Raw genomic sequence first — 13,130 nt, 5'->3', positions numbered from 1 at the left:
AATTAACACATGTGGAATTATATACATAACAAAAAAGTGTGAAACAACTGAAAATATGTCATATTCTAGGTTCTTCAAAGTAGCCACCTTTTGCTTTGATTACTGCTTTGCACACTCTTGGCATTCTCTTGATGAGCTTCAAGAGGTAGTCATCTGAAATGGTTTTCACTTCACAGGTGTGCCCTGTCAGGTTTAATAAGTGGGATTTCTTGCCTTATAAATGGGGTTGGGACCATCAGTTTCGTTGTGGAGAAGTCAGGTGGATACACAGCTGAAAAACGAGTGGCCATCATTACTTTAAGAAATGAAGGTCAGTCAGTCCGAAAAATTGGGAAAACTTTGAAAGTCACAAAAACCATCAAGTGCTACAAAGAAACTGGCTCACATGCGGACCGCCCCAGGAAAGGAAGACCAAGAGTCACCTCTGCTGCAGAGGATAAATTAATCCGAGTCACCAGCCTCAAAAATCGCATGTTAACAGCAGCTCAGATTAGAGACTAGGTCAATGCCACACAGAGTTCTAGCAGCAGACATCTCTAGAACAACTGTTAAGAGGAGACTGTGTGAATCAGGCCTTCATGGTAGAATATCTGCTAAGGACAGGCAACAAGCAGAAGAGACTTGTTTGGGCTAAAGAACACAAGGAATGGACATTAGACCAGTGGAAATCTGTGCTTTGGTCTGATGAGTCCAAATTTAATGAGTCCAAATTTAAGATCTTTGGTTCCAACCACTGTTTCTTTGTGCGACGCAGAAAAGGTGAACAGATGGACTCTACATGCCTGGTTCCCACCGTGAAGCATGGAGGAGGAGGTGTGATGGTGTGGGGGTGCTTTGCTGGTGACACTGTTGGGGATTTATTCAAAATTGAAGGCATACTGAACCAGCATGGCTACCACAGCATCTTGCAGCGGCATGCTATTCCATCCGGTTTGCGTTTAGTTGGACCATCATTTCTTTTTCAACAGGACAATGACCCCAGACACACCTCCAGTCTGTGTAAGGGCTATTTGACCATGAAGGAGAGTGATGGAGTGCTGAGCCAGATGACCTGGCCTCCACAGTCACCGGACCTGAACCCAATCGAGATGGTTTGGGGTGAGCTGGACCGCAGAGTGAAGGCAAAAGGGCCAACAAGTGCTAAGCATCTCTGGGAACTTCTTCAAGACTGTTGGAAGACCATTTCGGGTGACTACCTCTTGAAGCTCATCAAGAGAATGCCAAGAGTGTGCAAAGCAGTAATCAAAGCAAAAGGTGGCTACTTTGAAGAACCTAGAATATGACATATTTTCAGTTGTTTCACACTTTTTTGTTATGTATAGAATTCCACATGTGTTAATTCATAGTTTTGATGCCTTCAGTGCGAATCTACAATTTTCATAGTCATGAAAATAAAGAAAACTCTTTGAATGAGAAGGTGTGTCCAAACTTTTGATCTGTACTGTATATATTGCTTTTATCAGGTTATTATAAAAACAGACTCCCTGGTGCTTGAGCATAATGGCAAGTGATCGGCTGAATGCTCCCAAGTGGCGTACACACTGTGCATGTTTAAGTGGCAAATCCGCGGCATTGTACAGTGGATGAAATTTAAAAAATATATTGTTTGTACCACAAACCACACATGACGTGACGTGCAAATTCTAAAATCTGCAGCTTGCCAATTTATGCTGCGGATACCTGCCACAGATTAAACCCTATGCAATGCAAATTGTGATATCTGCTTTAAATCCAAAGCTTTCCGCAAATAAATCCATAGAATTTGGCGCCGATTTTGACGTTGCAGATTTAGGCCGGGTCCAATGCAGATTTTTCAATGTGGAGCAGCAGAGGACACCACGTGTGAACATACTCTTTTGTTCGTTTCAGTTTTTTTTTTTTAATTGTAAAGTTTTATAGAGGCATTTTTTTAAACTCCCGTCTAAGGTCTGCACATGGCCATATCCAAAACAGACACTTTTTTTTCTCACTCGCATCAATAAAAAGGGTTATTCTCATCCGCAAAAAACTAAAACCTGTAGTGACATTCTTGGATCAGGAAAGAAGATCCCATGGCCCCATTGAACTGTAAGGGTCAGTGTGCTAAAAATGTACACCACACTGAAGATAGATACAGTCACTTGGGCTCCATCCCTGTGCAGAGTGTGCGCCAAACGCCAGACTTCAGAGCCATGAGTGAATATGGTTTTCACTGCCTGACCTGTCAGTCTTAGGGGGCGCAGCAAAGCAGACAGAACACGGAGCGTTATTTGCATATTATAAAAGGTTGATTTTTAGGCTGGGTTCACACTTGAGCGTTGCGCAAACGCGCGTTTTACGCGCGTTTTTGACGCGCATTTTTATGCGCGTTTTTGTAATAGTAAACGCGCGTTTGTGTGATTCACTACAGTGTCCTATGGCCACAAACGCCCCAAAAGTCGCTCATGTACTTTTTGGAGCGTCGGGCGTTTTACAGCGCGATCGTACACGCTGTAAAACGCCCAAGTGTGAACCATTCCCATAGGGAATCATTGGTTTCTCCTTGTTGAGCGTTTTACAGCGCGTAGGAACGCGCTGTAAAACGCTCAGGTGTGAACCCAGCCTTAGACACATTAAGACCACATAAAGAATTAGGACTAAACAAATGACATTCAGCTGACGTGCACATGTCACCAGGATAACTGCTGACAATCTGGTGGCAGATGCCCTATAACAGTTAGATCATAAGTTAGCTTAAAAGCTATGTACACCTTTGGGGCCAATTTTTTTAAACTTTTTAATTTATTTCATTGCACTCATTTTGAGCTAGAAATATATTTTTTTAAATTGGAAGTAATTAAAAATATGGCATCCTTTTGTTCTGTAAAATAACTGAAATAAAGTGGCCTAAAATGGGAGGAAATGCTCAAAACCCCCAAACACTGTGGCGTGTTTATAACTGGGGAAGCAATTCCTGGGCATTTGATCCGTTGCTAGCGGCAATCCCCAGCAAAAATGCATACAATGGAGGATGTCGGCAGTGGAACACATGCACCACAAAATGTCCTTTTTTTTTTCTGTACAGAGCTGACATGCTGTAGGGTTGGGCGATATCAAAAATATTCAGACGATAACAATATAATTTTTTTTTATTGCGATAACGATATATATCGCGATAAATACCAGTTTAAAAGAAAAAAACACAAGGAAACGTTACACTGTATGGGGGGCCAGCCACAAGGAGACGTTACACTGTATGGGGGGCCAGCCACAAGGAGACGTTACACTGTATGGGGGGCCAGCCACAAGGAGACGTTACACTGTATGGGGGGGCCAGCAACAAGGAGACGTTACACTGTATGGGGGGCCAGCCACAAGGAGACGTTACACTGTATGGGGGGGCCAGCAACAAGGAGACGTTACACTGTATGGGGGGCCAGCCACAAGGAGACGTTACACTGTATGGGGGGCCAGCAACAAGGAGACGCTATAGTAAAGTCTTGTGGCCACAGGCCACCATACATACAATAATACATTTTCCGATATTCTTGAATATGGGAGCAAGGAGGAGGGAGAGTCGGGGGCGGCAGGAAGTAATACGTTTGTAATTTTGTCATCAGAGCACACGAGCGAGGCAGCCGCGGGAAAAGTCTCTCCAGAGACACCAGTACTCACACAGAGTTCGCCACATAGAACCGGCACGGGTGGGTGACGGACGGTGATGTCAGATGGTGGGTGGAGTCTGGAGACCTGACTAAGGGAGGCGGAGCAAGAAGGAGCCCGGAGTGAGAGGAAGTAATGTGTTTGTACTCACTACTCAGCGCTATGCAAGGTGCAGGGGTGGCGGACGCAGATTTAGAAGCGGTCAGCACACATGACCGCTTCGATGTCGTCACAAAATACCACGGTAATTAGTAAACAGCGATATCGCCATTTTTTAATACCGCTGTATATCGTGAACACCGGTATACCGCTCAACCTTAGTGGTAACCTGAGGATTTTCTCTCTTTTCCATCATCTGGGGAGCTGACGGGCTCCTTATCTCTGTTCTCTGACATTATAAACAAACACTCATTATAGTTCAGTTCTTATCCAAGTCTACTTTCAAACGGATCCGTTCAGAAAATACAACCGTCTGCATCCGTTCAGAACTGATCCGTTTGTATTATCTGTAACATAGCCAAGACGGATCAGTCTTTAACACCATTGAAAGTCAATGGAGGATGGATCCGTTTTCTATTGTGTCATTGAAAACTGATCCGTTCTGACACACAATATAAGTCAAAGGTGACAAATCCGTTTACTATGACACAATTTCAATGGTGTTCAAGTTGGCTCAGTTTCGTCAGCGTTTTGGTGTCCGCCTCCAAAGCAGAATGGAGACGGAACGGAGGCAAACTGATCCTTTTACATTCAGAATGCACTAGGGCAAAACTGATCCGTTTTGGACCGCTTGTAAGATCCCTGAACGGATCTCAGAAACGGAAACCAAAACGCCATTGTGAAAGTAGCCTTACTGATAAGAATGTGGCTTAAATAAGTGTTTATGACCTCTCCGTAGTTTAGAGATGAGGGTATTTAGACGAGAAGCACAAAGTGAAAGTACCAGTCACACCGCTAGAATAAAAAGTTAACACTTTGTGACAGAACAGCTCAATATTTTTAATAATGGGCAACTAAAACCAAAATGAGGGGGTGGCGGCAAAGAGTTTGGGTGTGGGCAGTTACTTATGCTGGAAGAGGAGTGCTTGTGCTCTAAAGGATGGCGGGCTGGGCACTGTATGGGGGAGTTATTGGGCTCCAGATTAGGATAATAACGCCCCTCTGGGCACCTTGGACACTCATTTGTATAACATAAAAAGTGGATTTTATCGCTAATGAAACCATGAAACAAAAAATTAGGACTACAGCCAGAAATAAGGTATTTTATTGTACATGGCAGTAATAACACCTTAATATGCTCAAACCAGGTGACCGATTCCCTTTAATATCAGATTGTGGGGGCACAACACCCGACACCCCTACTGATAACACCAGATTTAACACACCTGCTCCCCATTCACTCCTGAGACCTTGTAACACTAAGGAGTCACATGACACCGGGAGGGAAAATAGCTAATTGGGTACAATTTGGCCATTTTTACATAGGGTGGGGTGTACTCACTTTTGTTTCCAGTGGTTTAGACATTAATGGCTGTGTTGGGTTATTTTGAAAGCGCACCAAATTTACTGTTATACAAGCTGTACACTGACTACTGTACATTGTATCAAGGTGTCAGATTGTCAGTGTTGTACCATGAAAATACAGAATCAAAAAAATATTTACAAAAATGTGAGGGGTGTACTCACTTTGTGAGATACTGTAAGTGGCTCTGTGACACGCTGCAATGGTCATGCATGTCCCAAAGCCCGGACCTCTACACGCCAAATCACACAGGCACTGGGATTAATGTCGAGCGCGCAACTACTTTCAAGCCATATATAAAATAAAAGCCTCCGTTCACACTGCGCTTAGGCTCTACACACCATATACCGTATGTACATCGAGAGGTTTAATAGTCAAACGAGCTTCCTCTATGGACGCACTTGGTCAGCGGGACTTTTTTTTTCTGTATTGAAAGAGCAAAGGGGGGAATTTATGAAGTGACGTGTGCCGGTTCTGTGGTGTAAAATTTGCGAATTATGGAGAAACAAGATTTCAAAGCCAGACAATGGAGCAAATTGATATTTCATTTTCTGGCTAAAAGAGCCCAAGATGCGCTAAATTTATTGCATATGTCTAGCGAATGCATGAGGCTACTTTCACATCTGCGTTTTTGCTGGATCCATCATGATAATACAACTGTTCTGTGTTGTATTATCTCTAAAATAGCCATGACGGATCCGTCTCTAAAACCCCTGTAAGTCAATAGGGGAAGGATCCGTTTTCTTTTGTGTCAGAGAAAACTGATCTGTCCCCCTTGACTTAGGGCTCATGCACACGACTGTATGTAGTTTGCATTCCACATAAATTACGGACGTCTGTTTGCATTCCGTATTTTGTAGAACGGAACAGCTGGCCCCTAATAGAACAGTCATAGGCTACTTTCACACTTGCATTCGGAGTTGTTCCGTCTGGTATCTGCACAGACGGATCCGCTCCTATAATGCAAACGATGGTATCCATTCAGAACGGATATGTTTGCATTATATTTCAGTAAAAAATCTAAGTCCAATTTGTACTCAGACGGATCCGTCCAGACTTTACATATTGTGTCGACTTCAAACGGATCTGTCTCCATTGACTTACAATGTAAGTCTGGACGGATCCGTTTGGCTCCGCACGGCCAGGCGGACACGAAAACGCTGCAAGCAGCGTTCGGATGTCCGCCTGCTGAGCGGAGGCCAAACGGAGCCATACTGATGCATTCTGAGCGGATCCGCATCCACTCAGAATGCATTGGGTCAGTACGGATCCGTTCGGGGCCGCTTGTGAGAGCCTTCAAACGGAACTCACAAGCGGAACCCCGAACGCAAGTGTGAAAGTAGCCATATTCTTGTCCGTAATGCGGACAATAGGAGATGTTCTATCTTTTTGCAGAACAGACATACGGACACAGAATGCACATGGAGTAAGTTCTATTTTTTTTTTTTTGCGGACCCATTGAAATGAATGGTTCCGCATAAGGTCCGCAAAAAACAAAACAAAAAAAAAAACAAAAAAAAAAACGTACGGACACAGAATGAAAATAAAGTTCGTGTGCATGAGCCCTTACATTGCGAGTCATGACGGATCCGTCTTGCTACGCATCCCAGGACATATTTTGTGTGTGTCATGGGAACGCAATGAAACGGAAGGGAATGTATTCTGGTTTCTTCCGTTCCCTTCAGTTCAGCTTTGTCCCAATTGACAACGAATGGGGACAAAACGGAAGCGTTTTCCCCGCTACTGAGATCCTATGACGGATCTCAATAGCGGAAAGGGAAAGAGCAGATGTGAAAGTAGCTAGGCGGCAGAAACGTGTGCCAAATACAACCCACAACTGCAGCGTGAACAGAGCGCTATCACAGAGATGCCCGCACAGAGGAGGATACAGCATCCTGCACCTGACAGCTTACAGCCCACGCCAGTGACAACAGAGATATATACTGGAAACATGCTACAAAATAGAATGGTGCCATATAAAGTCAGAGGAGAACCATACTTACTGCCTCGCCCATAGTCCCCACATAATGCCTACACGGTAGCATTTACAGTATCAGTAGCACGGCCATGAGGATTCCAAGAAGCAGCAGCAACAATCAGCTCAGCAAGCTCCGCCAAAGCCTGCTGCCGAGGAAAAGATAAGACGGGACAATGCAGTGCAAGACCGCGCCACATCCCACACCTGCCGAGATACTGGTAGAGCGCCCCACCTCTGCTTTATGACACAACGCAGGCAGGAGGCGCAGGGCTGGTATTTACATAAGGTCATATCTGTAACATCTGTCTGAACTATAACCTACCATGCAAGGCTGTGAAGGTAGGTGTGTGTGAGCGCTATAGAGAGAGACACTTACTAATGTATTGCGAGTGTTCATATTGCCTCCTCTGCTGTCACGCTTTAGTGTGGGAGGGAAACACCACACTGAGCATAGGAGGGAAGGGGGAAACAGGCAATCAGGCCTAAGAACTAGGGAAGGAAGATGGACACCTCCTAGTGAAAAGCCTAACCAAAATCCTGACTGACTACCAGTATGAACAGACCCCAAACGTAGGCGAGTTCATAAGCAGGAATACTTAGAGTCCTATCTAGCCCTACAGGACCCTGGTACTCCAAAAGGAAGGACGAACAGGAGTCTACTTCAGGCCTAATGCAAACAATAGGGAAATGCAACACACAGAACCCAAACAAAATACAAAAGGGAAAGGAAAGACGTAACTTCAAAGAGGGGCCCCCGTTCCCGTGATAGGTGAGGTTCCTCGCGGTAGGAACCCCAGCGATCTAATAGTTTTGGATGGGGGACACCTTTCTGTAACCGGAATGCCCCTTTAACTTTATCTACATGATAAATGCCATTTGCAGAAGTGAGACAACCCCTTTAAACCTGTCACCTCTCCAGACATGGCTGTATTAGTGACTACTTGCATCCCCCATGTAATAACTCTGGAGCACCCATTCTTATGACTATGTTGTGCCAATCCTTTAAGGCTACAAAACAAAAACAAAAAAAAAAAACGCTGCATCAGCACTTGGCCGGTATCCATGGTTTGAGGATCCGCGATTTGCAAACTGCAAAAACAGGACTGGTCGTGTGCAGGAGCCCCTACACTGCCATTTTTTCTGCAGGTAGCCTAAGGCTTGTTAAACACTTGTGTTTGCCGATCAGACAGGCTTTTCCAGATGCGAACAGCCTGCCGGATCTGACATATGCCGGACGCTGCTGGTATGCCACCCGCTCCACTAACAATAATGGAGTCTGGCCGAGAAACAGCCAAATACAGCTGCGCCAATCGTTTTTTGTCTGGCCGATTCCCAGCAGCCTGTGCCGAAACAGCCTGCCAGCAGTGTGAAACAGGCCGTACTGGAACAGAATGAATTACTAGCAGTTTATAATAAAGGTCCCTCTCGGTGTTACAAGTTGGGGGGGGGGGGGTCCACGCACAGGCTGACATTATCCAATCAGTGCTGCAAGTGTCAGATGCAAGGACAACCCCCCCCCCCAACTAGTAGCAGCCATGTGGCCCCTCTTTGCAAGCCGCTAGTAATTCATTCATAATTTCTAGAAGGAATAATAAAGGAATGGCACAACATAGAGTCATAAGAATAGATGCTCCAGAATTGTTACATGAGGGATGCAAGTACTTAATACAACAGACGTGTCTGCCTCCGGTCCTCTGTGAGAGATCAGACTACATAAACCGCTATCGATAGAGTAAAAGGAAGCAAACATTCCTGGCAGTGCCACAAACGTGTCCCCCGCAAACATAGAACCCGGGCTGGATGAGTGACCTGCACAATGGCAACGGCTCCCAACTGTACACTATCCAGAGCCAGTAATAATGCACGTGTTATAGCAGTAGTGTTTATAAACCAAATAATAATACAAAAAAAAAGAGACCAAAGTACTCACCTAGCTCCTGCTGTCATTCTTCCACCCTGCTGCTGCTTTGACTGCCTTATGGCACAGGGTTTCTGCTGGCGTAATGTCGCCATGCCGCCTGTGACCCGACGCAGGAGGTCAACAATGATGTCCTCACGACCTCCTGCACTTTAGCACGTGTTATATATGAGGCTGTGCTAAAGTGCAGGAGGTCGTGAGGACATCATTGTTGACCTCCTGCGTCGGGTCACAGGCGGCATGGCGACATTACGCCAGCAGAAACCCTGTGCCATAAGGCAGTCAAAGCAGCAGCAGGGTGGAAGAATGACAGCAGGAGCTAGGTGAGTACTTTGGTCTCTTTTTTTTGTATTATTATTTGGTTTATAAACACTACTGGGGGGGGGGGGCATTATATGTATAGAGGCCACTACTGGGGGGGGGGGGGGCATTATATGTATAGAGGCCACTACTGGGGGGGGGGCATTATATGTATAGAGGCCACTACTGGGGGGGGGGGCATTATATGTATAGAGGCCACTACTCGGGGGGGGGGGGCATTATATGTATAGAGGCCACTACTGGGGGGGGGGCATTATATGTATAGAAGCCACTACTGGGGGGGGGGGCATTATATGTATAGAAGCCACTACTGGGGGGGGGGGGCATTATATGTATAGAAGCCACTACTGGGGGGGGGGGGCATTAAATGTATAGAGGCCACTACTGAGGGGGGGCATTATATGTATAGAGGCCACTACGGGGGGGGGGCATTATATGTATAGAGGCCACTACGGGGGGGGGGGCATTATATGTATAGAGGCCACTACTGGGGGGGGGGGGGCTTTATATGTATAGAGGCCACTACTGGGGGGGGGGGGGGCTTTATATGTATAGAGGCCACTACTGGGGGGGGGGCATTATATGTATAGAGGCCGCTACTGGGGGGGGGGGGCATTATATGTATAGAGGCCGCTACTGGGGGGGGGCTTTATATGTATAGAGGCCGCTACTGGGGGGGGGGGCTTTATATGTATAGAGGCCGCTACTGGGGGGGGGGGGGCTTTATATGTATAGAGGCCGCTACTGGGGGGGGGGGGCTTTATATGTATAGAGGCCGCTACTGGGGGGGGGGGGCTTTATATGTATAGAGGCCACTACTGGGGGGGGGGGGCTTTATATGTATAGAGGCCACTACTGGGGGGGGGGGCATTTATATGTATAGAGGCCACTACTGGGGGGGGGGGCATTATATGTATAGAGGCCACTACTGGGGGGGGGGGCATTATATGTATAGAGGCCACTACTGGGGGGGGGGGGCATTATATGTATAGAGGCCACTACTGGGGGGGGGGGGGCATTATATGTATAGAGGCCACTACTGGGGGGGGGGGAATTATATCTACTGGGGAGTAAATGGGGATGATTACTAAGTAGAGGCATAAACTGAGGCATTGATACTAAATAGGTGTGTTCAATTTTACAGAAAGAAGTTGTGGTCAACAGACGTGATCTGTGCAAGACTGAGGAAAAAAAGGAAAGAGAACGACTCCAGCCAGAGGAGACCTCACCTGTAAGTCACCGAGTGGGGGCCTGAACGGGATTATGGTGTAGCAGTATTATTGGCAATATTGTATTTTGATATGTGCGTGACTAACCTCCATTACATCCCCCACCCCGACATGTGTCTCCCCCCCCCCACCTCCCCCAGTCCGTGAGAAAAATGTCTTGCATGAAGCCGGTCTCTGGTGCAAAAAAAGGTTGGGGACCACTGTGTTATGGCACCCACATATTCTACAGCGATGTACACAGGCTGTAATCACCGCTCCACCTCCCTGTACCCGGACACACATCCCAGGCAGTTTCATCCAAAGCCGACTGTCAGTGCAGGAGGAAACCGGAGCACGGGAGAACATGACAACTCCATGAAGGTGTCATCATGGTCCGATCTGAGCCAGACAGACGAATGTACAAATCATGAAATGAAGAGACCTTCTGCTACACAAGCCATCCCTGTTCATTCACATGGGCAGCAAAGTGTCCTTGGGCCAATGTACGCTGTCGAGGGGGACACCCACAGGTCGTAGCCGGGATCCATTTCCTTCAGTGGAGAGAATGGGTATCTTACAGATGCCTTTATACAGCAGCTCCTCTGAGAAGCTGGCGGCACTGGGCCCCTTTATACCATTCTCCTAAACAGTATATGAAGGTGGCACCTGGGAAAAAGTGCCCTGGAACAGGGCGGCTCTCCAACCCTGGGAAATGCAGATGTCTTTTATAAAGCTCACGCCATAAGTAATCTAGAAAATGCCCAGAAGAGTAAACCCGCTGTATGCCGCCTTCTGCTGCCAGTGGTCTTAAAGCAGTACTGACCTAATGACAGCCCCTGCCAGCCGTCCCCTGCACATACTTTTCAGAAAGACTACAGAAGTGGCATCAGTCCCCCGACCCCCAGCACAGGGCGCCCTGCATCACTACTTCTTATACTCCACGGACTGCAGAGCTTCCCCGAGCACATCGAGTGCCAGCCCCTGGCACAGCAACTTAGAGGAGGCTGTCTGCCGCCTACCGGTAACACACATCACTACCAGTAGGCTCTGCACGGTGTGCCCATAATGTACCAATGTTACACCATGAAGTGGGAATGGGGACACCCCCCCCCCACCAACGTAGCGAAAAGAGACCCTCGAGCCGCGTCAAGAGACCCTCGAGCCGCGTCAAGAGACCCTCGAGCCGCGTCAAGAGACCCTCGAGCCGCGTCAAGAGACCCTCGAGCCGCGTCAAGAGACCCTCGAGCCGCGTCAAGAGACCCTCGAGCCGCGTCAAGAGACCCTCGAGCCGCGTCAAGAGACCCTCGAGCCGCGTCAAGAGACCCTCGAGCCGCGTCAAGAGACCCTCGAGCCGCGTCAAGAGACCCTCGAGCCGCGTCAAGAGACCCTCGTGCCGCGTCAAGAGACCCTCGTGCCGCGACAAGAGACCCTCGTGCCGCGACAAGAGACCCTAGTGCCGCGACAAGAGACCCCCTTGCCATGTAATCATTCATACCTCTCCTGCACTGCAGACCCCTCCTCTGGAGGAAATAGATAAGAGGGCAGCAGCTGCCCCTCCTCCTGCCGGGCACTGATGGAGAGGGCTTCCCCCAGTGCAGACCATACAGCACATGTATGTGCAGGCACAGAGGACACACGCTGCAGCCACATGTCCTGTATGGAGGAGCACTAGCAGCCGGTACCGGGGGCCGGAGAGCTGCAGACAGCCCGCACATGCCGCCTCCCCCGGCCAGGACACAAATCACAGCGCTACTGACCGGCGACAGGCACTCACCTCTGCCGGGCGCGCTGTCTGTCAGACGAGAGGGGGATAACGAGGTGAGCCGTGCTCGGAGCTCCTCTGCGGCTGCGCTCTGCCGTTCTGTCACTGGCTGACGGGCAGACAGGAGGTAATAACCGCTCACATGTGACCCGCGATCCTTCTCTTCCTCAAGAACTCTCCGTGAGCACCGCCGCCGTCAGCGCTCCCGTGAACGAGCAGCGGCGCGCCCCCGAGCGAGCGCACTGGAAAGAGCCGGACGGGAGCGCGCCTCTGAGGGTCGCTGACTACACGTTCTGAAGCCAGTACACGGCGGCACAGCTACGTCACTGAGCGCTGCTCCCCGCCCCCTCCGTGCGAATGACGGCTCGCTGCCGCTAGGAGGCGCACCCAGAGCTGCAGCTATCGTCCATACACAAGTAGTACTGCGGTATTTCTGGAGTCTGTGGAAAAATATTTCTTCATTATCATCCACTGCCAATGAGGGGATTTATCTGATTTTACCAAAGTTGTACATGCATTGGGCGAATCAGTTTTCCATACAAGACTAGGGTTACACAGCGACATTTGTCACAGAAAAGTTGCTCAACGTTTTTTATAATGATAGTCAATGGTGGTGGTGAGATGCGACTGCGACACGACAGTCTCAAAAAGTCCATCAAAGGCTACTTTCACACTCGCGTTTTGGGCGGATCCGTCACTGATCTGCAAAAACGGATGCAGACAGCGTTTTGGTGTCCACCTCAGAGCGGAATGGTGACGGATCGGAGGCAAACTGATGCATTCTGAGCGGATCCTTTTCC

At 48.1% G+C, this 13,130-nt stretch overlaps 1 protein-coding gene across 2 annotated transcripts in view; it reads right to left on the bottom strand.

The window, feature by feature from the left end:
• Nucleotides 1-12,630, bottom strand: part of PALS2 (protein associated with LIN7 2, MAGUK p55 family member) — a 127,644-nt gene extending 115,014 nt beyond the window's left edge. For both annotated transcript variants that reach the window (XM_044294478.1, XM_044294479.1), the window contains exon 1: nt 12,343-12,630. The gene's annotated coding sequence lies outside the window, so the exon portion shown is untranslated. The remainder of the gene's footprint in view (nt 1-12,342) is intronic.
• Nucleotides 12,631-13,130: the final 500 nt, after the last annotated feature.

This window comes from Bufo gargarizans, chromosome 5 (assembly GCF_014858855.1).
Source record: "Bufo gargarizans isolate SCDJY-AF-19 chromosome 5, ASM1485885v1, whole genome shotgun sequence".
NCBI lineage: Eukaryota > Metazoa > Chordata > Amphibia > Anura > Bufonidae > Bufo > Bufo gargarizans.
Note: the sequence above shows the minus strand (reverse complement) of the source record. Positions and strands in the feature narration are given on the sequence as shown.